The sequence below is a fragment of the Emydura macquarii genome, unplaced genomic scaffold, assembly GCF_026122565.2.
Source record: "Emydura macquarii macquarii isolate MOO-44397 ecotype Brisbane River unplaced genomic scaffold, CSIRO-AGI_Emac_v2 contig_967, whole genome shotgun sequence".
Classification (NCBI taxonomy): domain Eukaryota; kingdom Metazoa; phylum Chordata; order Testudines; family Chelidae; genus Emydura; species Emydura macquarii.
This window is the reverse complement of record NW_027131104.1, coordinates 207,027-232,159: the sequence shown is the minus strand read 5'-3', so window position 1 is coordinate 232,159 and position 25,133 is coordinate 207,027. Positions and strand designations below refer to the sequence as shown.

Below are 25,133 nucleotides of genomic sequence, written 5' to 3'. Positions count from 1 at the left end.
CTCCTCTAGGATCAGTCCGTTGTATTATGATCCCCATTTCACACATGGGGGAAACTGAGGCACAGGGAGGGGAAGCAGCTTGTCCAAGAGCAATTCAGGAACAGAGTTAAGGAGGGCAGGATCTGGAGAAACAGGGCTGAGAAATGGAAAGGCAGATTATTACCCTCTGGGAAAGGAAGAAAATCCCCTTCAGAGTGGAGGGCACCTGCCCTTATTGTGAGAGACAAGAAGTCAGGCCTGTCCACGGCTGCCTTTGTAAAGATAAATGGGGATTGGGAACCAAAATCCTCTCGATTAGATTTGCCAACTTCAGCTCGCATTTAAGAAGCCTAATCCTCCCGCTAAAACCACTGACCTCCTAAAGGGAAGGTAATTGCACGCACGGAGTAGCCTCTCATCTGTCTAAACCAGGGCTGGTTATCTCCCCCCCGGGCTATGGGTTAGAACATATCTGCAGATCAAGACGTGTGGCTAAGTGCATGAAGTATTAGAACCCCTCTCTCCTGGTCCCCTGAGCCAGCCACCTCCCTGGGGGCTTCTCACACCGCAGGCTCCTGGCCTTAAATGGCCCACCCACACAAAATTATGGGAAGGTTTTGGGCATCCCCTGAAATGCCTGGTTCATGGAGGTTCTCTAGTCTCTCTCGAAGAACAGGGAAAGCCGCCAGCAGGGCTCCTCCTAATCCAGGCCCAGGAGAAGATCAACACTTCAGGGCATTTAATCCCTGTGCACTGTGCGGGGCTGTTACCATGCAGTGCCAGCCCCCAGTCCCAGGGAGGGGCAAGGGGAAGAAGGGAATGTGGCCGTGACAAAGGAGATCAGCTAATGCAGAATTAACAGAGACGAGGGGCAGATCATAGAGTCAAACAAGGGACCCAGAGCGGGGAAAAAAGGAGGCCAAAGCCAGTTGATGGCACCCGAACAGATAAGGGAGCAGAAAAGACCCCACCCACCTCCCATCATCCAGCTTCCCCCTCCTCAACGGAGGGATGCCCGGGTCTCTCCCTCTCACTGAGGAAGGGGCAAGTGTTGCTGGGGGTATCGGCCAGTCAGGCAGCCACGCTCCCGGTGCCAAGGAGGAGCTGTCACTGAATATCCCCTGCAGGCAGCAGAGCTAAAGAGGAGCACAAAGCAGCGCACTGAAGATCCTCACCCTCGGCCCCTGGCGCTGGGGGTCAGGGCAGGACAAGAGGCAGGGCATAGCAGAGAGCACAAGCCCCGCTCGGAGGTGGGGGGAGGGGGGGGGATTGGCAGGATGTCACTCAACCAATGCATGGGAAGCGGGGTGCAATTTGTAGGGCAAGGGCCTGCCAAGCAGGACCAGAGGGCCAGGAGACTTCTCCTGCCAGCTTCTCCCACGGCTGCCCAGGCTGAGCGGAGAGCAGGGGTCACTAGGGAGTTTAATTCCTCCTAGGCAGCAGTTCAGACCATGCCCTGAACAAGGAGGCGCTCCTAAGAAGTAGCTAGAGCAGGGAACTGCGCTTGGCATCTGCCCAGGGTACGTTGCTGTTGCAGCGCTGGATCTGGCCCGCAGACGTCAAGGAAAAATGAAACAGGACAACACTGATGTGCAGCACGGGTCCAGTCGAGAACCTCGGAGTCAGGCCTCCTAGGTTCTAGCCGTGGTTGGGAGCATGGTCCAATGGTTAGAGCACGGGAGTCTAAAAGGGGGGATTCCCCAGCACGCCATTGCTCACCCCTGCTTGTATTAGCAGCTGGGCACTGAGTCCTTGCCCCACGGAGATGACAAGTCAAGCACCCCCTGCCCTACCGTTGATTTGTTTTGCAGCCTCAGGCAAATGGTATGGACCCACCTTGACTCAGTTTCCCCCTCTCTCTCCAGTGCAGGACAGAGGCACCTGAAGGGCGGCGGGATACAGAGGATGCTTGTCCTGCCACAGCCTGGGCTGTGTGTTTTATGGAGGGGCAGGACATTACTGGTGCACGTGGACAAGGTCAGAGGGGCCATCAGATACAAATGTAAACGTTTTATTAGAGAAAATGTTTAAGCAAAAAACAAAAAAGCACCGGTCAGGGTTTACAAGGCACAGTAATACAACATCCAGGGATGGCATGCAGTGGGGGGGTTGGGGGGTGATCGGGGATCAGGGGGTGGCAGCAGCATGATGAGCTGTGGCCCCGTAGGAGGGGCTGGAAGGGTGGGGCTTGAGAGTTGCAGGGGGGTATGTGGGGAGAGGGGGACGCTATCCATCATGTGGGGAGGATCCCTGGGAGGCATTTGCCAAGGAAGGCAAGTGAGTCCATGTGCGGGAGTGGAGTGGAGGTCTGGGGAGTACAATGGCGTGCAGGGGGATATATGGGGAGGGGGGACGCTATCCATTGTGTGGGGAGGATCCCTGGGAGGCATTTGCCAGGGGGAGCAAGCGAGTCCATGCATGGGGGTGGGAGTGTGGGTCTGGGGAGGACGATGGTGGGATGGGCTGCAGTATCCCGGATAAGGGATGGCAACACAGCTCAATTTTTCAGCTGTTCTCTGTCAGACTCTCAGCATTTCAAGTTCAAAACTCAGGACAGGGTCTGGTTTTCTGCATGCTAATAGCCCAGGGACTATTGGCTGGTGGGATGGTTCCCTCAGTGGGGCAGCAGATATCTTGAAAAACCCGGAAGGAGAAGGTGTGAATATCCTTTTCATTCACCTTGATGGGGTGTTAATGGGGAAGTCTCATTAAAGACCATAGACACATCAACAGTGTTAAGCATTGCACTTCATCTTCTGTGAAAGGGGCAGGGCTGGGCTTACAGGGCAGGCAGGCAGGGATCCTAGTGGCCACTTGGCTTCTCTTTCTTCCAGGATCTGTGGGAGAATGTGATAGATCCAGCATGGGAAGCAGAATTCCTTGGTTCCCGCGCCGGGTCCAGGAGGGAGTGTGGGCAAGTGTTTAGAGCAGGGGTGGAGTAGCAATCACGGGTGCCCAGGCTTGGATAGGTGCAAGCACACACATATGCATGCACAGGCACAGAGGTGTACATGAGTATTTACAGGTATGTCTCCAGGTGCGCTCTCTTAGGCCTGGGGGGCCTGGGCATGGGCACGTGCCTGCACCTTCACGGCTATGTGTAGTCACGCATTTCAGCCTGGGTGCAGGCATGCGGGTCCCCGCCTGCCATGGGTATGTGCAGATGTGCATGTCCGCGTGCACGGGGAGGGCGTGGGAAGAGCCTAGGGAACAAAGGGCCCCTCTGCTAATCCCTCCCAAGGCCTGCTGCAGGGAGGAGAAGTAATTAGGTGTCAAAAGGTAAATACCTGCTTAGCTTCCTGCTGTTCCTGGGTGGCCACTGCCGAGGAGCAGGTGGGGGAAGGAGTGTGGGTAGTGTCTAGCAAGGGGGTTCTGGGCTGTCTCTGTCAGTCGCCGTCCTGAGCAGACTGGAGCCTGGCCCATTGCTTCTGGGGGCCTTGTCAAGACAGTCCGAGCCTTGAAAAAACCCCTCCAAGTCACCGCGCAGGGCTGCGTGCGGCCCAGCAGAGCTGGCTGCCTGCGCAGATGCAAACAAGGGGCCGTGAGTGAGGTGGGGAGATGTTTAATTTATTAGGGGCATTGTTTCCTGCCTGGAGTGCATCTAACCCCTGTCTCCCCCTCCGGCTCCGCTTTCCTTCGGTCCAAAGCTGGGCACTGAAGTGCGAGGACGGGGATAACATCCCTCGGGAGCAGAGACGGGCCATGCCCAGCCACCCACAGATCCAGGCCCATCACCCACAAAAGCCATTGGGGAGCTGTAGCCACGTGGACACCGAGGTCCGTTGCTCCGGGTGATGCTGCCCCAAGTCCTTGTGACTCCGGGGGCTCATTTCTCTGCCCCCCAGGGGCCCTGCCTCAGCACCCCCCGGCGCGGCCTCGGCAGGGAAGGAAACTGTCCTGGGCACTGGCCAGTTCCTCCATCCAACGAGTGCAGTAGCACTTGGGGCACAAGAAGGGGAGGCCTGAGAGCGCAGCGGGGAGCCAGGCTGTTGCTTCCTGCCCGCCAGTAGGCCAGAGCATCTGGAAGCAGAAGGGAGGCTGGGGGAGCCCTGTTGGCGCACAGCAGATGGCAGGCCCCCAGGGCCGGGCGAGGGAAAGCCCAAGGCGGGATTCAGAGGTGCCACTGGCTGGTAGCCAGGACAGGGCCCTGAATACGCCCCAGGGCAGAGGCGGAGCTCTGGCGTTTGTCATACGTGTGTACCATTGCCAGGCCACTTAGCGCCGACCTCACTAGTCTGCGCAGCGGCCAGTTTGAAACAGCCTCGCCCGTCTCCCACAGTGTTTTCAAGTGGAAACTTTTGCATCTGTGTTGGCGGTGCTCATGCTGAGTGTTCAGAGTGGCACAGCTTGGGATGTGCCCGGGGTCCAGGGCTTGTGGGGGGTGACCCTGCCAGACAGACTGACGCAGCAGGAACAGCCCAGGTGCGGTTTGCTAGGGGTTTTCCCCTAGGGATGATGATTTATCATCAGGATGCAAAGCAAGGTCAGAGAAGTAGGAAAGGGTCACAGGGACGAGGCGAACCCCCACAGGTTCCACTTAGGGTGTGTACACACTGACAGTGGCGAATTCGCCTCCGTCAGATCGATCTATCCGGATCGATGGAGCAGCTGTGAAGACCCGCTCAGTCGATCCGGAAGTCGATTCAATTCAGCCACCTCCTCAAAAGGCGTAGCGCTGCGTGGACAGGACCGCGTTTCCATCGGCGCAGTGGAGACGGCGTGCTAAAGGGAAGCTAGGGAGTCAACGGGAGTCACTGAAGCTACTCAGCACAGCTTGCGTAACGCCTGTCGACTGCCGCCGAATTTCCCGATAGGTGTGTACTGAGCCTCAGGCACATCAGCTTGGCTGTGCAGCCTCCAAGTCCTTGTCCCTGCACGGACCCCTCTGGTGGTGATCCGAGCCCCGAGAAGCTGAGCAAACACCCTTCTCTCCCCCGCAATCTCACATTCAGTTTGGGAGACTTCTTGTTTTGTGGCTAGACTGTCCAGTACTAGGAACCTCTGCCGGACTTCAGTCTACAGGTGTGGCTGTGGTCTGCTGCTTTCCTTGTTTGTTTCATCTCAGTAACGAGGCTGCCTCACCTGCCCTCGCTCTGACAATGTCCTGCAGAAGGGGCCTTTCTCGAGCTGATTTATTCATTCCTCACGTTAAGCTCTGTCCTGGAGCCCTTCCTGAAGGAAGTCTGCCAGTTTCTATATATGTGGCTGTGGGTCTGTGAACCAGACTGATCTATAAGAGTCCAAGGAGCTTAGGAAGCTGGAAAGAGCTGGGGAGCAGGGATAGCCCAGCCACACCTCTTACGTTGATTGCAGTGGTGGGATTGGCATCATGTGCCAGCTTTGTGCCTCCAGAAGATCCCCCCTTTACTGGGCGATGCACCTAGGCCAGCCTGCACCAACTTTCGCAATGCAGCTGTCCAGTGAAGCAGCACAAAGTTACTCCAATGCAGCAAATGAGTGGGACATGTAAATCTGCCTTGCTTTTCACTGTGTCGCCTTATTGTGTTATTGCTTGGACCACGAGTCTAGACAAGTCAGGGTCTTGGGCGCTAGCCTGTCTCTGCAGGATCTGGGTTACAATCAAGGCAGGGATTTGTTTGGCATGGCTTAAAAACGGTGGGGACGCTTTATTTGACCTTAAATTTAAAAACAGAATGTCTGGGAATATGTGGGCTAATTTTTCACTCAAGAGCAAGCGAGTAGTGTTCCTTTAATGCTGAGTGAATGGGGGTCTCGCTCCTCATGAGCAAACTGGGCAGATCTGAGAGATCAGTCCTTGTTTCAAACACCCTTGACACCTTCTGGCCGGCTGAACGACGAAGGATAATGGTGGGTCCCCTGTAATGTGAAGTGTTCAAACCATGATTTGAGGACTTCCAAAAGTCAGCCAGAGGTTATGGGTCTATAACAGGAGTGGGAGGGTGGGCGGGTGAGGTTCTGTGGCCTACGATATGCAGGAGATCAGAGTGGATCAGTGGTTTTCAACCTGTGGTCCACGGGCCCCTGGGTGTCCGCAGACTATGTAGAAGATTTCCAAAGGGGTCTGCATCTCATATGAAATGTTTTAGGGGTCTTTTGTTTAACTTTGGAAGTGTTGGGTGGATTTTTTATTATGATTATTATTATTATGTAAGGTATTTTAAAAATTTCTTTTACTACAAATTAACTAGATTTCTAAACAGAAAGTCACTTTGAACCCATAAGCAATGAAGTTTTCATTTAAAAACCCATCAAAAGAGGATGGTTGGACTAGAGCTTTTGATGGCTTAGTTACATTGGAAAACAAACAGAAAAATCACACCGCTGACTGCCATAGCCCTGCTGGCAAAACTTCCTACTGTCGAGCCTGCCTTCAGTGACTGAGCAGACTTAGCACTTTCCCAGTGTAGATCTCAACATATTTTACTATGATCACTCCGCATTTCCAGATGGGGAAGCAGAGGGGCAGTGATACGCACCGAGTGATCAGCAGAACCTAGATCTCCTGAATGGGAAGCCAAGACTCCACCCGTTCCTCTACATGAGAGAAAGGTAAGAAGAATTTAGCCCATTGTCTTTGGTGGTTGGGACGGCTTCTCCCCCTTCGCTGTGCTACTCTGCCTTAATGTACGGAGGAAGAGAGGAAGGATTTCCTAGTGGTTAGGGCCCTAGCCTAAGACTTGGGAGACCTGGATTCAGCACCCTATTCTGCTACAAACATCCCCTGTGGCCTTGGGCAAGTCACTTAGGCCCAGAGCCTGAAAGATATTTAAACTCCATTGACATCAGTGAACGTTAGGCCCCTCGAAACCTTTAGGGTGAGCAGATAGCAACTGTAAAAAATCAGGACCCTTTTTTTTCAGGTCGGAGGGGACGGTTACGTATATAAGACAAAGCTCCTCATATTGGGACATCCGGTCACGCTAAATACCATTGAGGATCCACGCCTCAGTTTCCCCATCTGTAAAGGGCAGATAATAGCACTGCCCTACCTCACCAGGGGTTGTGAGGATAAATATCTTGTTGTGAGCTGGGTGAAACCTTGTTATGGGTTGAGTTCAAAACTCCTTCGAACTGACGTGTGAACAGCTGTGTGAGGTAGTTAGTTGTAAGGAACATGTCAGGGGCCACACCTAAAAAAGACCTACTGGAATCTGCCCCCAAACTAGCACCACGTAGGCGGCAGGCGAGAGGGGCAGAAAGCAAGAAAGCCACGCAGGTGTCTGTGAGCGCAGCGTGAGTGACCCTGAGGAAAGCCAGAGAGAGAGCTCTTGGGTCTGGGGTTGGCTAAGGAGGCTTGGAGGATTAAGAAACTGCTCCTTTTATTTTTGGCTCCTCCTGTGTTTGGAGGAGCAGGACTTTGTACATTCCTTGTAAATAAAGGAGATGGTATCAAAGAAAACACCAGACTCAGCCATTTCTCCTTCAGATCAGAACATCCCTAGGCCCTGAAATTTGACCAGCTGTTCAGGTCACAAAGGGGCAGCAATATTACAGAGCGTCAGGTGGTCAGAGGCTGTGGTGACCAGGGTCAGATACATCCCTTCAATGGGTAGAACAGGCACACACAGCCTCCAGCTGCACTGCCGAGGTGTTTGGTTTGTCTCGTCTGTGTTTTGCAGGAGTTTTGATACGGTTCCGCACTGATTAAAATGTAAAGCGCTCGTTGGGCCTTTGCAGGCAGGGAACGCTATAAATCCAATAAGGATGGATTGATTTCATTCCCTAACTTTTACATCCCCAGTTCTGCAGCTTGACAACGGTGAACACAGCCGTGCAGGGAAGGTTTTATAGACCATTTTACTCCTTACACTGGAGTATACAAGTGAGTGAAATACGAAAGATGAGCCTACGGAGATAAAAAGCAGACCCCGACAAGAGGCGATGTGTGTGTGTGTGCGAAAGATTCAGCAAGGATTTATTCACACGTGCAGGCAAGCTGTGGCGAGAGGAAACCGTTCGATGACAGCATTCAAATGACTGGGATCGCAGCTGACACACGCTCCATAAAAGATGAACATGCTTCTCTGGAAAGTTTCTTGGGCTCTGGTCCGATGCTGTGAGATTCAGGTGAGGTCAATCGGGGGGTAATGTGGAGCCTGGAAGCTCGGTCTCCTCCAAACCATCACATCACCCTGGGGAAAGTCTTGAGCCATCCTGATTTAAGATGCTCTGTTGGCAGAGTGGGTTTGGTGAAGCAACATGGCTCAGAATGTTAACTGTAAGCTACAGAGCCTTTAATTGCATCCCTAAGCCATCTGCTTGACACCATCCAGCCAACTATCTTCTGACTGGCTCTGGTGTTTTGTAGCCCCCATCCCCGCGGTCTCTAAGGACGGTGGTAAGCAAGGATCGAGGGCCAGTTAGCAGACAGTGGAAAATGACTCGGTAGCGGCAGTCAGCTCAGTTCTTGGTGGACAGTTGTACCGGTCACAAAAGCCACCGCTGTACTTGGCCCCCTCGCTGAAAGGTTCAGCAAAGACTGAGTGGGCTACAGAAGCTGAGGCCCAGCTCCTGAAAAGTATTTACGTGCCCAGTGCTAGTGGATTTCTGTGAAGGTCGGGTCTGAATGTCCTTCCAAGTCAGAATGTGAGAGTGTGCATGGAGGTATATGCGCAGTGTCCTCTACATGGCCTTTGGATAAGCAAAGGAGCCCAGCGTCCAGCGCTGTCACCAGTGCCACTGGCACGTTGTAATTCAAAGGAAGCAGACAGTTCTCGGGTGACTGGGCTCCAGGAGTTTTCAGGCTCAACCTCCAAATACCTCCATGCAATTCTAGGGGGTTAAATCCCTGACTTGGGAAATCCCATCTCACTGCTGGTTGTGCATCTCACCCGACCAATGCCAGCTGCATTACCCTGCCCATCAGTGGAGTGGAGATTTACGTTCACTCCGTTTGGATTGATGTGTGCTCTTATGGTGGGCGTGACAGAGGCCAGTTCCCACCTGGCAAGGCCAGGAGAGCCAGGGATCAGAGGGGCGTGTCAGACGGCAGCTCTGGGGTCGGGATTTGAGTGAGAGGTAGGGCCAGGGGGAGGCTCTGCTTCAGCACTGCCACAGGGCAGGTCTCTGTATAGATACATTCAGGTTTGGGGCTAGAGTTCATGTACAGTTACTCTCCCGACCAAGCAGCTGTCACCCAAGAGTGAGTCCCCAGTGGAAACATGAGGCACAGCGCAACGGGGACCAGCTACGCAGCAGCACCCATTCCGGGCTTGCATTGCTGGAGATTGTCGATCCCGCGCAGTGCCTCAAAATAAACAGCTTCCCTGGGCCTAACCTGTGGGACAGGCGAGACCACAGGATGTGTCTGGTACCGGAGAAGGGGCCAAAGAGAACTGGAAAGAAAGCCCTGAAACTCAGCAAAGCTCATCTGCTTTCAAGGTTGGGTTGCAAAAGTTGGCCCAGGGTTGATGAAAGTCCAGCAGAGATGGGCCAAGCCAAATCCCTGCCCCCAAACATCCATAAACGTTGGCTTGTTTGATGTCTCTTGTAGGTAAGACAGAAGACGTGGACCCAGAAGATCTGGATTCAATTCCTGCTAGTGCCACCGTGCCCTGCATGTGCATCCCAGCTCCTGGTCTGGACAGCAGGTAGGAAGTGCAAAAGTAATAAGCAATTTTGGGCACCTAACCTGAGACACTAAACAGGGTCTGATTTCCAGAGGGTGACTGCTCAGTTTTACTTTAGCGTAGGGCCTCTGAAATCAGTGGTGTTACACTAGCTAGTCAGAGACAATGTGGCGCCGTGGACCAGGCAATGGGTCGACGCTCAAGATAGTTGTGTTCTCTTTCTGTCTCTGTCATGATTCCTCCATGCCTGTTTCCCCTCCCACTGTATTTCTTGTCTATTTAGATGGTAAGCTCTGTGGGACAGGGACTGTCTCTTACTGTGCAGCGGGGCCCTGAGCTCTGGTAGGGCCTCTGGCTGCTACTGGAATGTGAATAATAGAGCTGGAGTCGCACAGGGGGGAAGCCAGTCCCTGATGTCTGAATACGCTCCTTCCTCAACCTAGTCTTCACTTTCACAAGACTCAGGCACCTCAGAGAGACATGGTAAAATCTGCCCCAGACCCAGGGCTACGTTCTAATCAGTCTGCTGGCTTGCAGCTCTGGGGGGAGCTGTGCTAGGAGATGATGTAGAAAAGCAAGTTCAGCAGGGAGCAGAGTCATGACCGCAGATTCTAGGAGCGCACCTGAAATGCAAAATGGGGGACTTGGGTCCGAGAGGAAAAGACGGCTGTTCCCGAATCTACTTCCTGAGCTCATTCCTGCACCAAGCAGCAGCAGCAGCAGGGGCCTGAGAGCTTGTTTGTTTCCAGTCTGAGCACAAACCCCAAGATAAAGTTTAGTGAAGATAACAGAGGTGGTGGCTGGGTTGCAATGAGCACACGTCTGTCTCCCATCATGCACTGCTTGGCACGCTCAGCCAGAGGAACGACTCTATGTGTTTATTTGCAGCATCTCCGCCTTCATCCGCTGCGGCTGGGTGGAGAGAAGCAGGGATTGGACTTTAATGACTGTGGCAGGGGTGTTGTAAGAAGGTCTCTGTGGCACAGTGACTAGGGTAAGTACCTGGGAAGTTGGGTCCCTGGGTTCAAGTCTTCCCTCTTGCTGCTCCTGCACTGTAATTAACGAGTCATTGGGCCCACGGGAGTGTTGTAAGTGTGAAACCCTGCACGGGGCAGTGGTTAGAGTGGCGGCTTGGGCTGTGAGAGCTTGGGCTGTTCCTGGTTCAAGTCTCAGCTAAGAAAACAGAGGGTTTTATTTTTGAAAAAAGAGAGCCCGGGGCCCCCTTAGGGACTTAGTTAAAAGTATCTCTCTTTTGTCCCCTGTGGCCACCTCACCCCCCTCCCAGTGACCGCCCCCCTCCTCCCTCTTCACCCCCTCCTCCTACACCTCCACCACCTTCCGCGAACCGCAACCGCGAACGCACGCGAGCACGCACACACACACACTCTCACACCACACCGCCACACACCCCTCCGCCCCCCTTACGGCGCACCCCTCCGCCCCCCTTACGGCGCAACCCCACTATTGCACAGGAGGGCTCTTAAAGAGCAATTTACGACCTCCTCGGTCTCCTGGGAAGTTTAAGGATGTCCATCTCCAAAGGCCTTAAGGGCAGAGAGAGGATTTGAACTAGGATTCACTTACTCCTAGAATCTCCAGGGTGGGTCTCCAGACCACCGGACTATAGAGAGATACTGATTGTGGGGCTGCCCCGGTCGCTAGTTAAAGTGCAGTGGAACGGCTCTAATAGTAAAGACTTGGGCTGGCAGAGCCAGGACTTGAACCCAACTCTCCAGCGCCCCAAGCCGGGACTGGAACCCCTGCCCTATCGAGGGCTTCTTACTTTTCACTCTTGCCTTGGCCTACTTAACAAACAATTAAAGGTGACCAGCATCAAGAAGAAATCAAACCCTAGCCTTGAACCGGTGACCTGCACCATCCTAGGCGCCTGCCCCAGTCGCTGGGCTACAGAGAACTCCTGTTAGGTGGGGCCATTTATTAGTTCATTAAAGAGGACCGGCTCAAGAGGCAGGACTAAAGGAGCCCTGCTTCATAACCCAGCACTTGGTCACTGGCGCGACAGATTGCTGCCTAAAGCCCTTTACCTCGCTCAGCATGGGCACTGAGTCTGCATGTCCCACGTGCTAGGTAAATACCCAAATACCAGCACCAGGCTAGCACTCCTGATCTGAGCTGTGGCCCAGTTACTACTGAGTTATTTAATTACAATGGAACACCCTCAACAAGAGAAACCCACATCAGCCTAGCCCTGACTTCAGTTATTAGGACCCTCACATGAGAGCGCGCACTGCCATGCTCAAATCCCTTTGCCCAGCAGGCAGCGAGAAGAAACTGACCCAGGTTCTCCCATTGCCTGGGTGAGTGTCTCAACCACAGTGCTAAACATGACAAGGGAGGCTGTCTACTCCCAACCACCTTGTGTAGAGTTAGGCTCCTGCTGAGCCTCCCAGATCCAGTCCCTTGGGGAAGACAGGCAGGTCTGGGGCTCAGGCACCAGCGAGGCAGGAGTACATGTGCTCAGCGGCAGAAACATAGACACCAAGTGACTGCAGGTGCTTCCAGCCAAGGAGGGGTTTTGTGGAGCACAGAGTTACCTAAAGCTGGCTTAGCTCCCTTTGTGGATCTGGCTTTGTGTGCCTGGGATGCAGACTGAGCGAGCCCATGCTTACTGCCCTTGAATTCAGTGCTGTGCATGTGTGATGTACTGAGCACACTCATTGTCAGTTCACTCCCCTGCTCAGCGCTGCATGCCTCCTGCATCAGCACTGCCTGTATCGCCCCCTACAACTCTGCTGGAGTTCCCTGGACAGTTTGCCCCACTGGAGAAACAGGTCAAGGGAAAGGGGAACTAGGCAATCATGTGGAAATTGACCCTGTCTTGCACAAAGTTTTGCTGGTTGACGAATCGGTATTCTTCAACAGAAAGATGTTGCCTTGAAAAATTCCCCACCCGTCTCTCCTTTCAGACCTTCAGCTGTAGGAATGATCCAGTGACTCTCCCCTTCCCCTCCTGCCAACCCTTGGTATTGCTGCCTGTCAGACCTTATGGTAACCTCTCTGGGCAGATGCTGCTGGAGGAGGGTTTTTGCCCTGCAAGACAGAATTTTGTTTGCATAGCTGCTCCTGTAGAGATTCATTCCATGACTCCCAAGGCCACAAAATATCTGTAAGCTTTCCCATTGGTGCTGCTGCAGCCAGTGACTATGAAAGGTGTCATTATATTATCCCAGACCTATGGGCATGTCTAGGCTGTGTTAGCTGATGAATAAAAACACCAGTGCCTGAAACGGTGCCTCTGTGTGTGAGACCCTGGAGCTGAGATTGACACGTTGAAAGCGTCATGATGAGTTCTAAGGCTGTGATGTTGCTGTCTGGGAGATGCATGCCTTTACTGGGCCTAGGGACCTGGCAGGTAAGCGCCATGGCAGCACTTCTCTGGTGTCTGTTTCGTTCCCAACTAAGAAAACATCAGTAGTGGTCTGGCTCACAGGAAACTAGGCACATACCCAAAGTTAATCTCATCATAACTTTCTGCACGTGGAGCACAGTTAGGTTTCTGGTGAGAGGTGTCTAATGCAGTAGTGATCAGCTGAAAGCTGAAGGGAGAAAAGCACTACAGAAATACATCAATAGCAAGCTTTGGGAGCAGGTAAGAACAGCCCACACCCCACAGATGGCTGGATCAAGCACGTTGTTTTTTTAAAAATCATCCATTTCTGCGCTTCTGATTGTTCTTTTAATTCCTGAGCGGGATCACCTGAGTGTGCCTAGAGAGAGGGTGGAAATCAGTAGGAAAGCAATGGGAAACATAACGAGCTAAACGCCGAAGGGGCTGTTTCCTATTAATGCTGAAACCACGTCACAGGGTGGCTGACCCCATTAACCTGTGCTAGAACAGGTGTGCCCAATTTGGCCAGTTAAGAAGGTGAGACAGCCAGGGGGACTATAAAAAGCCAGGTTGTTGCAAAGGCAGTGGGAACCTGCTGGAAAAAGGTAAGGAAGCAGCTAGTTATTGGTGTGGATACAGGGACTGAGAAGGGCCCTGGGGAAAACCTTCTGGGGGCTGAGGAGCTGTTTTTGTGTGTTTTCCCTAGGTGTGGATACTACTACTCCTACTCCTCTGTCTGGAAGGAGACCCTTGGTGTGGCTGGTAAGTTCTAAGCTTGGTGAAGGAGGCAGCATGTTATAGGCCACTTCACATAACTCCAGCAGGACCAAGGGGTGGGAATTCAGTGTAAATATTCACTACTACATCAAGGCTGCCTTGCCTTGCCAGCCTGATGCAACATGGCCTCAGTGTAGGTGAGAATTGGATAGACCCAGGTGAAGGGAAACAGTTCAAGGTTCTCAGTCCAAGGTTAATCTGCCCACATTGCATGTCTGTATAGTCAGGGGGAAACAGGGTGAGCTGGAAGTCTTTACTTGGGACATTCTCCTCCATGTTCATGGCTGTGCTGCTGAATTTGGAAGCTCTGGGTCTAATATTGCATGCTTTGGTATTAAAGCTGGTCAAGAAATTCCCTCCCAAAAATGCTGCCAAAGGAAACTTTCCTTAACTATGGTCTGAGTTTTCTTTGGAAAAAAACTAAAATGCAACCAAAAGGCAATGTTTTTTCTGCAAAAACTGATGTTATATTATTCTTTTTCTCAGAAAAAGAGAGCTGACCAGGAATCTGCCATCACATCTCTACCATACTGGGGGCAAATTAATGTTGCAATGAGAGCCTTTTACCCTCCCAGATCGTTGGGAGGGAAGTATGGGAAATGCTCCCATTAAAACAGGTTTGTGCTTTTAAAAGGCAATTACAGCCATCTAGCTGGGTGCAGAGGAGGAGTAACTGACATGGTGCAGCTCAGGCTCATGTTTTCTCTTTTGGCCCCAGTGTCCCATTCAGAGCTTGTTTTCAGCTGATTGAAAAAACTGGGGAGAAGGGGAGGGGGACAGAGTTACTGTTTTCCCCCAATGGTCCCCCATTCTACACACATGGCCCAGGTTCACTGCTCTGCTGTATAATGGGAACTTTTGGAGCTCACTGCAACTCTCAGTAACTTTAAAGGAAGTCTTATCTCCCTGTAGCAAGTTATGGTAAGCCTGTTTATTACAGACTCGCCTGACTACATTGGATGGCCATTATAAGGTGACAGCAACTGTAACCTGTTTGCTATTCTGGTCCTGAGCAAAGTTACCATTGTGAATTGGGTGTGCAAGTAACTAGAGGACTAAGCAATGTCAGCAGCAGATCCTTTGAGTATTTAATTGCTCTGTGTAAGTGGTTAGGAGAAAGTAGCTCCCATATACTAAGTCCTGGGCCATAGGCAGCAAAAACATCACTAGCATTGCCTCTGCACATCAGCATGCATGTCCCTGTACTACATAGTTGGGTAAGTAAGTGTGGTGCTTTAAATGCAGAGGGAAGGCTCTGGTCTTGCTTTTCTCTGGCACAATTGTTAACCTTCCCCCCTTAATATGGTGCCAGATGTACAAGGTAAGCCTTCAAGATGATTCACTGATACTGGAGAGGTGATCTGCATTTCATTATTATGTGGCAACCCTGCAAATACACCTAAGCAAACACTGACAGGAACTGGTGAGCCTGACTCTTCTCTGCAGGGGGGGGATTACCAGTGGCCATCAAATCACAAAAGGCACTAGTGGAATATTTAAGGGTTTGACTGGGAGGATGGAATTTCAGACTCTTGCTTTCATGGGTTTAATTTAGGGGGGTGTCTAGGCACTGAAGGCATTTTCTAGCTATGAACAACCTTGATTGTCCCCCAGCTGCTGTTTTATAAGACTACAATTTACTGCATGATCTTGGCTCTCTGGACTGTGGCCTCCATTATCTCCCTCTGAAGGGTTTTAGTTAATATTAAAAAATCAGATACACATGGTGCTAGTTAAAACCTTACCCTGGCAGAGCAGATCACATCACATACTAAGAGTGGGGCATGCTCCAATACTGTGGTACTGGTAAATACAGCAGGGCAGCAAATTTGAAGATTTTAAATGCACATGGAGCCTCATCGTGCAGTCTTTATGCAATACTCTACCAATGGGCAATGCACAAGAAGAGTTGGGATTAGCAGGATGGGGGAGCTAGAAGGCCTTAAGGCTTTTCCAGCCATGACAGTGCTTCTGCTGCTGTACACCTGCCTCAAGTTCCAGGAGTGAATTTGAATGAGACCTGCTCAGCAAATACAATAACACTTCCACAGGAAGAGCAGAGTTCTTTGCCTGAAATTGTGTAGGTCTATATTTCAATAAGTTAACAATATTTTGGCTTTGTTTGTTTAATAATTGGTAGGCAACCTTCAATTTCTTTTGAAATAGCAGCAGCAGTGTTTTTGTTGAACCCTTGTTTCACTGAAACAAAACTGGACATATGCTATATTGTTAATAAAAATACTTTTCAGAGAAGTTTATGCGAACAGTGTATTATGATAGATTCTGATCCATCCATTAAAAAAAGTTTAAAATTACAACAGCTAAAACAGTACAATTTTTGCTTAGAAAAATTGTGGATCAACTGACCTGAGAATTTAATCAAGATATTTCAATCTGAAGAGTCTGACCAAACATTTCCCCTGGGTCTGGCCTTTGTAGATATTAGTTAAAAAGGACAAGGTGAGATTGTCCACTCATTACTTACAAAACATTAACTGAGGCAGAGGGCTGCTTAACTAACATCTTCACCCAGGTAATTTCTGTAACTGGACAGAATTAGCCAGGGAAAAGCAGATTATGAACTTTACCTTTCTCAGGCTGTATAATAAAGTAAAATCAAACGTTTAACAAATAGGCAACAGGGCTATAACATGCATTTCTGGCTGCAATGAAAACCAGGGATTAAAAACTGCACACCTCCACTAACAAGTGAACTCATAGGTAGTAGCTAAATTTTCAAGTGATAGCAATTATCTCAAAGCTGCTGCTTTGCTAGTGAGAAACAGCTCTTTCACTGCTTAATAAGAAATACAGGGGGGGAATCCATGCAGTGGCCTTTGACTTTTTACTAGTCAGAGATTCTACTCTTACATAGTTGAATACATTTCTTCATTCTGCTATCTAAAAGTTCATGTACAGAAAAGTTTTGTAACTATGCATACATCATTTTCTGTAAACAAGTTTGACTAACTTGCTGCAGAAATTTTAAATAACCCTAATTATGCACCACAGTTTGCTATCTAGGACACTGATGCTGTTGTAGTGGGTAGCATCCTGTTGAAAGTTAACTGTACTAATACAAAAGAGCAACATTAACATTGTTTGCATTTTTTTCTATCAATCACCAGTAAAGGCTGCCTTTTGGATTATGTTCTCAAAATGGATTTTCTGAGCAACATCTTCTAAACTGGTCATTAGTTATCATTCTGTTAAAACTGTAGCACAGACAGGTGTGTCTGCATGGCTAGAGGGAGAAGGCATTTTCAGTGACCTACAAACTGTAGCATTGGATATGTGAAAACAGCCTAAGGACAAACAGCTCTCAAGTTTTTTGCAAGAGACTCATGAATTTTCCAAGATCAAATTCCCCAATGAACTGTTAAACTCAAGTGTGGTTTTTGGCTGAATTGATTAACATGTCTCTCTCTAAACTTCACTAAATTGAAGCAGATTTCACACTGCAAAAGCACTTTATCAAGCAAAGGCAGCCAAGCCAGTATCTTGCACTGTACCTTGAATAGTCAGACATATCAACCAGGGCAGTGAAACCCCATATTTAGTAGACATTCATGCACTTTTTAAAAGCTATTGACTAAAATGACTGCTCTTAACTGCACTTAAAGGCATACTATTTCCTTTCATCAGAATAATGCAGACATTTAATCCCCTCTTTAGCAACCTTAACCTGTGCCACAGATGGAGCCCCTGGAGCAAACAACAAGAGATGTTGGAAAAATCGCTCTGACAAGAACCAGCAAAAAAACTTTCAAAACAGTTACACTTTTTCTGCCACCCAGCTCTGGAAATTAATCTGTTAGCAGTTTGTGGGTTAAATGTGCTGCCTTCTTCACCAGTTACACAAAGCCTCCTTAATTTTCTTCAATACAGTTTTTGCAGGTTATTCAGCTCAAGTGTGAGATTGGGCAGATATTGTATGATCATGAAGGTGATGCACAAGCTGTGCCTATAACAGCCACAGAGGACAACAGGAAGAGTATAGATGTAAAAGCTTTAACCCAGAGCCAAGACCAAAGTCTTCAGTGTGACTGATGCATGCATGTGGTCAGCAAAATTGTGTTCTGCAGAGACTACCTCGTTACTTGTACTATCACAGCATTTGTTGTAATGGGAAGGGGCTGAAACCCTAGAGTGTAACTAGAGTCCTCAAATGTGGAACTTGTTTCCCTTTTAGTCTACCACAGCCCCAGCTTGCTCACCTTTACAGCATGGTGTGATTTGATTTACATCTAGTGCCTTCTGGAAGAGTCCCTGAAGAGGCAGCTGGAAGTCTGAAGGGCAGGAGTGATGGGAGGAAATAGAGTGGATCACAGAATGATGGTAATAAGGGGACTGATTCTCCTTTCACTTGTATAAGTGTAACTCCGCCCACTTGAATGAGTACTCCCCATTTAAAGGCAAATAAGTGAGAGGAGAAGCCACCTGGCGAATGGCACAGGTGCCAAGACCCACTAAATTAGCACATGTTAAACAAGCTGAAATAATAGGGTTCTACTCACTGTCTTTAAAAAAACCAAAAAAAACCCATTGATCCATTTAACTATGGACAGTCCTTGAAGGAAAAACAGGGTTATGGTTAGCCACCCCTGTAGTAACAAGGTGTCCTACTTTGTGTATTAGTGGCATGGGTGTATCTTTTTCCATTTGTTCTTCTGTTAACTCCGATTCCCTTAAAAATGTAGCTAGCAGTCTGCAGCACTGCTCCTCAATGACAGAATCATGCATCTTAAATGCACAACTTGGATGTACAATACATCTGTTCTTTTGCTTAGGGGCAGCAATGTAAAATCTGTGGCTATGCATCTACTCAAAAGATCAGATTTACTGTTGGGTACACAGAAATGTTAGTATTTTGATGCATGTACTAAGACACAGTTTTAAAAAGTGCATGATTTTTAGAAACTGATATGCCTTTTTGTTTTTTAAATAGTTTTTTTTTGTCTGACCTTGACTCCAAGAATAAATTCACTTTGTTCCTTGATTTTAAATGTTAAGACTACTTCCATCATAGCATTCTGCAGCTCAGTGGAAGTCTAGTAGTTGAGTTGTTTTCGTACTAACACACTGGGGAGGCTTTATTTGAATGAGCCGAAGCTAGTTAATATATCAAATGCTAAAATCTCAATGTGAAGCATCATGCACCCTCAGTGGCTAAAGAGCTTCAGTTGAACTAAAGCACAGTCAATAGTTAACTATACTTGAAATGAATGAGAGAAGTACAGGTTTGATATTCACCTTTGTGCTGGCTACCCCAATCTCTGGTCCTGCAATGATATGGACACTACAGTGTCTCTCCCTGGACATAGAACTGCCAGCTGTATTAGTTATGCCTACAGGGAGGGCTCTCTTCTCCTTACAGTACCAAAGACCCATCAATGTATCAGCTATCTCCCCTGCAAAGATAAATTTGCAAGGTCATAATTGAAGATCAGTTAGAGGCAAGTTCATTAGAAGCCTTTATGCTAGTCTGCCCTAGAAGCCACTGAAAGTCAGAAAGGTCAGTTATGTCATTGCAAGCAGCAGCATCATCATGAAACAGTGCAATGTTTGCAGGCCTGAAAAGGGTACTGAAGGGATCAACAGTTACCCCATGCTTTTAGTGCTATTCATGTAATGGAAACCATGTTCAGCAGGAATGGTAAATGTAGGTATGTCTTGCACATTATAACAAAACAGATCTCTTTTTGCCTTGGTTATTAGTGGGGTTTTTTTCCTCATGATGAATTACTAACTTACAACATATATACTGAAGTAGTATAATCAGGCCCAAGTATATTACCTATGCAATATCTTAACTCATAGTAACATTTACATGAAAAAATAAATGTCTTAAAACATCAAGCAGCATGCTATGCACCCATTCAAAATGATCTACTGCCAAAAAGTTCTCAAAGCAAGAAGGGGATGGCAATCAGTGTAACTCATAACCCCCCAAATGTCTCCAGTGTTCTGGTCTATTAGGGAGTTCTGCTGCAATCAGTCCAGACTACATTTTGGTGGTTTCCTTGGGAGATTTCCTCTCCCCTACAAAAAATGGTATTGCATCTATTACCTAGCTAAGTGCAGGAGTAGGGTGGTCACACAGTGGCCTGGGTCTGGCTTACCCGCAAACTTTAATCATTTGAAAAATGGTATCTCAGAGGCCTGGGGGGGGGGGATGGAATGTGAAATGGGGTGGACTCAGTCAAGTGTTTACATCAGAGGGGAAGGAGAGAGTCAGGGTTTCTTTTCCTAGGAGACTTAGTCTGAAAAAGTTGCAGCTATTTGCATTAAGCAGAAAATTGTCTGGATGAGCCAGTACTAGTGCAGTCAGAGTGAAGCCCCAGAGACAATATTAGAAAGAAGAAATCCTTAATTTTGCCCTGTCTTACTGGTGTGCCTCAGTATATAATACCCAAGAGGGCATCCCCTCTACCTATACGAGTACAGTATTATAAGCTTAATCAAGAGGTAATAAAAATAAGGTGAAATGAGTAGAGTCTACTTTTACTAGAATATAACAGTAGACAGAGATTCCTGTCTGCATGTTGTAATGCTGAGATCACCACCAGACTGAAGATTTTTTTAAAAGGCTAAAGCAGCAATCTAGGGAGGGGTATCTGTGACCTCAACCTTGACTTGGGTTTTCTAGCATCTGGAGATATTCATCCGTGTTCTGCTCTCATGAGACAGCAAGAATAAGCAGGGGAATCCTGTCTATTGGCTAATCTGATTGTTAAGGGATACAGGTCCCTGGGGTGCACTCACAACCAGGAACCGTGTTAGAAATAGATGGCATCGTTCCTAGAGAAAAGCAGCAGCAGTGAAAGTTAGAATAGTTAAACTGACCAAAAGACTAAATTATCAGGGTGCACACACCCAGGAATGTTCACAAACACATGATAGCCAGGAGAAACGCCGCTGAAACAAGCTAATAATCCGTACTACCAGAAACCCCCAGTGAATAACTGACAGATGTTAGCTTGTTCAGTGGGGGCTTTTGTATTGTGATATCAACACAACGTAAGTGCATTGCATTTTTCCCCTAGCACACAGTGATAGGAAAGAGAATTTGCCTTGTCCTACAAATGTTCAAGATAACCAGATACAACAAAAGGGAAAATGCATGTTGCTTCATTGCAAATGCCCTGGAATGTGAGAGGCACTGACTTCTTGCTGACCCCCCCTTCATCCTGCCAGGCTGCAACAGCTCCTGAACTAGCTGGCTGCAGGGCATCCCCCACCCTCACTTAAGGCAGGGAGCATGCAGCATGCGCACACACCCATGGGGGAAAGGAGGGGCAGGCCTAGCTGCTGCCATCCTGTTCAGGGCAGGAGGCGAGAATACACAGGCCCCCCAGCTCGCTCTCCAAGGCTGGGTATCATGGGACCAGCCCCCCGCCTTTTACGGTGCAAGGCAGGGATCCATTGGCCTGTCACTTTGCAAGACCAAGGCCCATCGACCCAGCTACTGGTGCCTGAGAGGGGCTGGCCCTCCCCCCACTTTTTGCCCCTTGGGGAAAAAGAAAAAAAAGCCAGGAAGGGCCTAGAACATATCCCGTGCCCCTCAGCAGCTGGGGGAACCCCGGGTGATGAGGGCCCATGCCCTGGCCAGGCCCATGGAGAATGCCGGGGAAGGGAGCAGCTGCGGAAGGGAGCCCCCTGTTCCCGTCACTCCCTTCAGGCAGCAGGGAGGGAGACAGAGATAAGGGAGATAAAGGGACTTAGGCGAACGTGCGGGAATTCACCTGCCCCCCCTCCTCCTGCCAGCTGCTGACAAGCAGGAATTAGCCCTCAGAGCAGCAGGAGCTTATGCAGGGATCTGCAATGGCCCAGGGCACACGTACGCCCAAGGGCCAGAGTTCAGGTGAGCTTGCAGATGGGGCTGGGCTGCAAACACGGAAAGGACTGGCCTCTCCCCCCTGGCTCACAGGAGCAGCCCCTTGCACGTACCTAGCGTAGCGTAGCGCCTGTCGGATCTCAGCGCCTCGCACCAGGGCCAGCGGCCCTAGTCCCTTTTAACAGGCTGCAAAAGGGAGGCCGCTGTGACCGTCTGCTCCAAGAGGCCCAGCAGCACCGTGCTGCAAGCTGAACCCAACTCTCCCTCCTTGGCTTTCGCCTCAAGGTCTCGCACCCAGAGCTGGGAAAGGGACTCAGATATCCCGCCTGCCAGTGCCCCGCTGCCTCTCCAGACCCCAGCAGGCCCCATGCTCCAACTCCCAGACCCCAGCACACCCGATGCTCCAACTCCTAGACCCTGCTCCCTCTGGATTTATTTGACTTTGGCGGTGGTTCTCGCAGAGCAACCCAGCCACAGGCCAGGCTCCCGCTGAGAGAACCGAGCGGTAGAACCTGTGCTACAGCGAAGAGAAACCTCCCACCTCGAGACCTTGGAGCAGGAGGGGCTGGATGGCTCCACGGCTCTATATGCCAGGCCCAGACGTGGAGAACTGCACACCACTGGGGTGCTGGCTGACATGGGCAAGGTCCTGCTCTGGGGAAGCGCACGGCTCTGACGGCCCAGCCGATGTGCTGCCTCAGAGGAAGGAAGCCACCGGGGGCGGTGCTGCAATGGCGGCCCGGGAGTGTGCACCCCAGACCGTGACACCGACTCATTTCTAACCCAGCAGGGGGTAAAAAGCAGCTTCCCGCAGCAGGAGCAGGGCTGGAGGGGTAAGAGGCAACCTGCGCAAGCCCTGTCCTGACAGACTGGCCTGACACAAGGGACAGAAATGGGTCCTTTCATTCCCTCTCCCACGGACCATCGCACCCATCCTGCTGCAGAACCCGCCCCCCCGCCCGCATCGTAACAGGCCAGGGCTGCTCCAAACTCTGCACCACAACCAGCGGGCAGGTGGGGCCAGCACACACACTGGGCAAAGGGAGCCCAGAGGACTCAGCACCAGCCCCCAGGGGTGCTGGGATACAGGGCTCGAGGGCCATGCATTCCCAGAGGCAGAAGGGCCCTACGTGCACGGTGCTGATTTCTATACAGCCACATCAGCGCCCTGTCTGGGGCACACTGGGCATCTCCAGGGGCATAAGGGCACCTCCCCAGGGCACATGGGCCGGGTGCTCTTTACCTTCCCAGGGCTGCACACCCCCCCTCACCAGCAGTACAGTACCGCAGGGTTCCATCAGGCCTTCGGGACCTCCCCTTCCAATCCTCCCAAAGAGGGACATTGTTTGGCGGGGACCATGGCACTCGAGTCCCCCCGTGCGATCTGAAATGGGAACAGGCTCACAGGCAGATGTCCAGAGGTGCAAAGGCCTTGCCTGGATCCCCTACGTGCTACCTGCCCATCACAAGCACATCGAGCTCCGGGGAGACAGAGGGGCCTCTGCCCCCACCAGAGGGGAAGTGCTGGGCCTTGTTCCTTGGAAAGCATCCTGCTGGGAACAGCATGGCCCTGGCCCCCAGGACTGGAGGCCTTGTCCGTGTCACTCCCCTCCCAGCCTGGATCCTCCTGCACTCCTAATCTATGCGCAGGACTCTCTGCTGAAACCAGCAAGAGAGCGGGGGGGAGGGGGGGGGAGCTGTGAAACCCAGGGGGGAGCGGGGTGCTGCACAAAGCCCTGCAGATAAGCAGCAAATCTCGGACACCACCCCCAGCACATCTCTGTGCAAACAGTGCTGGGCTTGGAGACAGAGAGCAGCAGATAAAGGGCTCACCAGGCCCCCGGGGGAACAAAGACATCCACTAACAGCTGGCAATAAAGCACTGACACTTCCCATCAATACTTCCCAACCGAGAACAAGGGGCCAGCGGGTGGGGCCCAGGGCTCATTGCCCAGGGGAGGCTGCATGAAAGGCCTGTGAGGATTATCCAGGTACAGCCCTTGAACTGCCTAGTCAGCCACACCTCGGGATCTTCAGCATCCGTCACACAACCACACTGGTGCCAGCTGGCAGACCCCCTGTCCAGCAGAGGCAGGCAGCAATAAAGGGGTCATGGTTAAAGGACTGGTGCGTGGCCATCTAACAAACACCAACACGCCCCCACGGCCTATTTAGTCCTCAGCTCCACCAAGGGATGGGGGGTGACAGTCATCCTCCTAGCTTTACAGATGGGGAAACTGAGGCACAAAGCTCAAGTGCCTTCTCCAAAGAGTGTTAGAGCAGAGATCAGCGACCCCCACCCACCTTTCCAATTCAGTCCCCACCCCAAAGGCTGGGAGGCTGGGCAGAGCGGCAACTGCAGGACACTGCACGCCCAACAGACTCACGCCACAACCGCCCGTCCCACGTGACCCAAGAGCAGCACAGGGGCCTAGGACTCCTGGGTTCTTGTTTCCAGCTCCCGTACCCTCTCCCTCCCCGGAGAGGGACAAGAAGAGCTCTAACCAACGGGTTTTAAACCCAGCTCTGCCACTCGTTCCCTCGGCATCCTCAGGCACAACCCCCGGCCTCTGTATACCAGCGACGCAAGGCACCTGCTGCACAGGAAATGGGAAGGATCATCCGGGAGGCTGGGCTGGGACACAGAAAGCTCTCTGTGCCCCCTCCCCGCTTCCATCAGCGGTTGCACAGTGCTACTTACCCCGCACGGGGAAGCGGGATGAGGAGGAGCGGGGTCTAGCTGGCTGGGGCTGGCTCAAGGGCAGGAAGGTCTCTGCCGGCAGATTTCAGGCTCCTCAGCTGCTTTCTCCTGATGCTGCCGAGTCACTCCTCCCTGAAGCAGTTTGCTGATGCTGTCCACAACACGAAGGCCCGTGAGTACTGCCCTATTGCTTCCATCCCACTAGCAGAGCCTTGCCCGGGTGATCCGATCTCCAGAGGCTCTGCACACGGCTGGCACTGCGCGCTGATAAGGGGAGGTACCCTGCAGGTACCAAGTCAGGCAGGCGGCCGGCACTCAAGACTACATGCTCCACGGGGGTCTGCAGGTGTTTGTAGGCAGCTGCCCATGCTCACAGGAAACGCCCACACCACGACCCTTCCTGCAGCCTGGCATAGGCGGGTAAGAGCGCCCCAGAGAACGCCAGACATGGGCGCACAGTGGCTTCTCCATCAGCAGTGGGGCTGGAGCACACGCACTGCACTGGCAGGGAGGGAAAGTGGGGCCAGCCTGCCCCTGCAACCTTTGCTCACCCCAGGATCAGAACACACCCAGCCCTGCATGCTGTTCTGCAGGGCCCTGCTCCCGCTGGCTTGCCTGCCCCTTCTTCAACCACGGCCTTTGCCAGAGGAGCCCAGCTCAAGCCGGCACCCATGCTCTGCCCTGCCACTCAGCAGGGTGCTGAGAGGGTGGAGTCCTGCAACCATCACCTGGCCTGGCCTCAGGCTCTGGCCCAAGCTGACCCACAGTGTACTGGCGTGCAACCAGGGATGCCCCCACCAGCTCTGGGCTGGCTGCACCGTCCCACGTCAGTGCAATATGCTGAAGGGAAGCTGCTGCCCTCCAGTGTTCAGCTGCCCACACTGCCAGCCGGCAGGTGACAGCGGGCGTGGCACCCTGCAGTGGAATCCTGTCAGCCCA

The 25,133-nt window shown here is 51.2% G+C and overlaps 2 long non-coding RNA genes across 3 annotated transcripts; both read left to right on the top strand.

Moving 5' to 3' along the window:
- The first annotated feature begins 6,420 nt into the window (after positions 1 to 6,420).
- Positions 6,421 to 9,471, top strand: LOC137150063 (uncharacterized). The gene is made up of 3 exons (XR_010918891.1): positions 6,421 to 6,510; positions 7,703 to 8,028; positions 9,455 to 9,471. It is a non-coding gene; the product is annotated as an uncharacterized lncRNA (long non-coding RNA).
- A 4,047-nt stretch (positions 9,472 to 13,518) lies between these two features.
- Positions 13,519 to 18,655, top strand: LOC137150029 (uncharacterized). 2 transcript variants are annotated; one of them, XR_010918870.1, is made up of 4 exons: positions 13,519 to 13,641; positions 14,143 to 14,273; positions 14,969 to 15,079; positions 17,332 to 18,655. It is a non-coding gene; the product is annotated as an uncharacterized lncRNA (long non-coding RNA). The 2 variants fall into 2 exon arrangements; XR_010918869.1 differs by lacking the exon at positions 14,969 to 15,079.
- Positions 18,656 to 25,133: the final 6,478 nt, after the last annotated feature.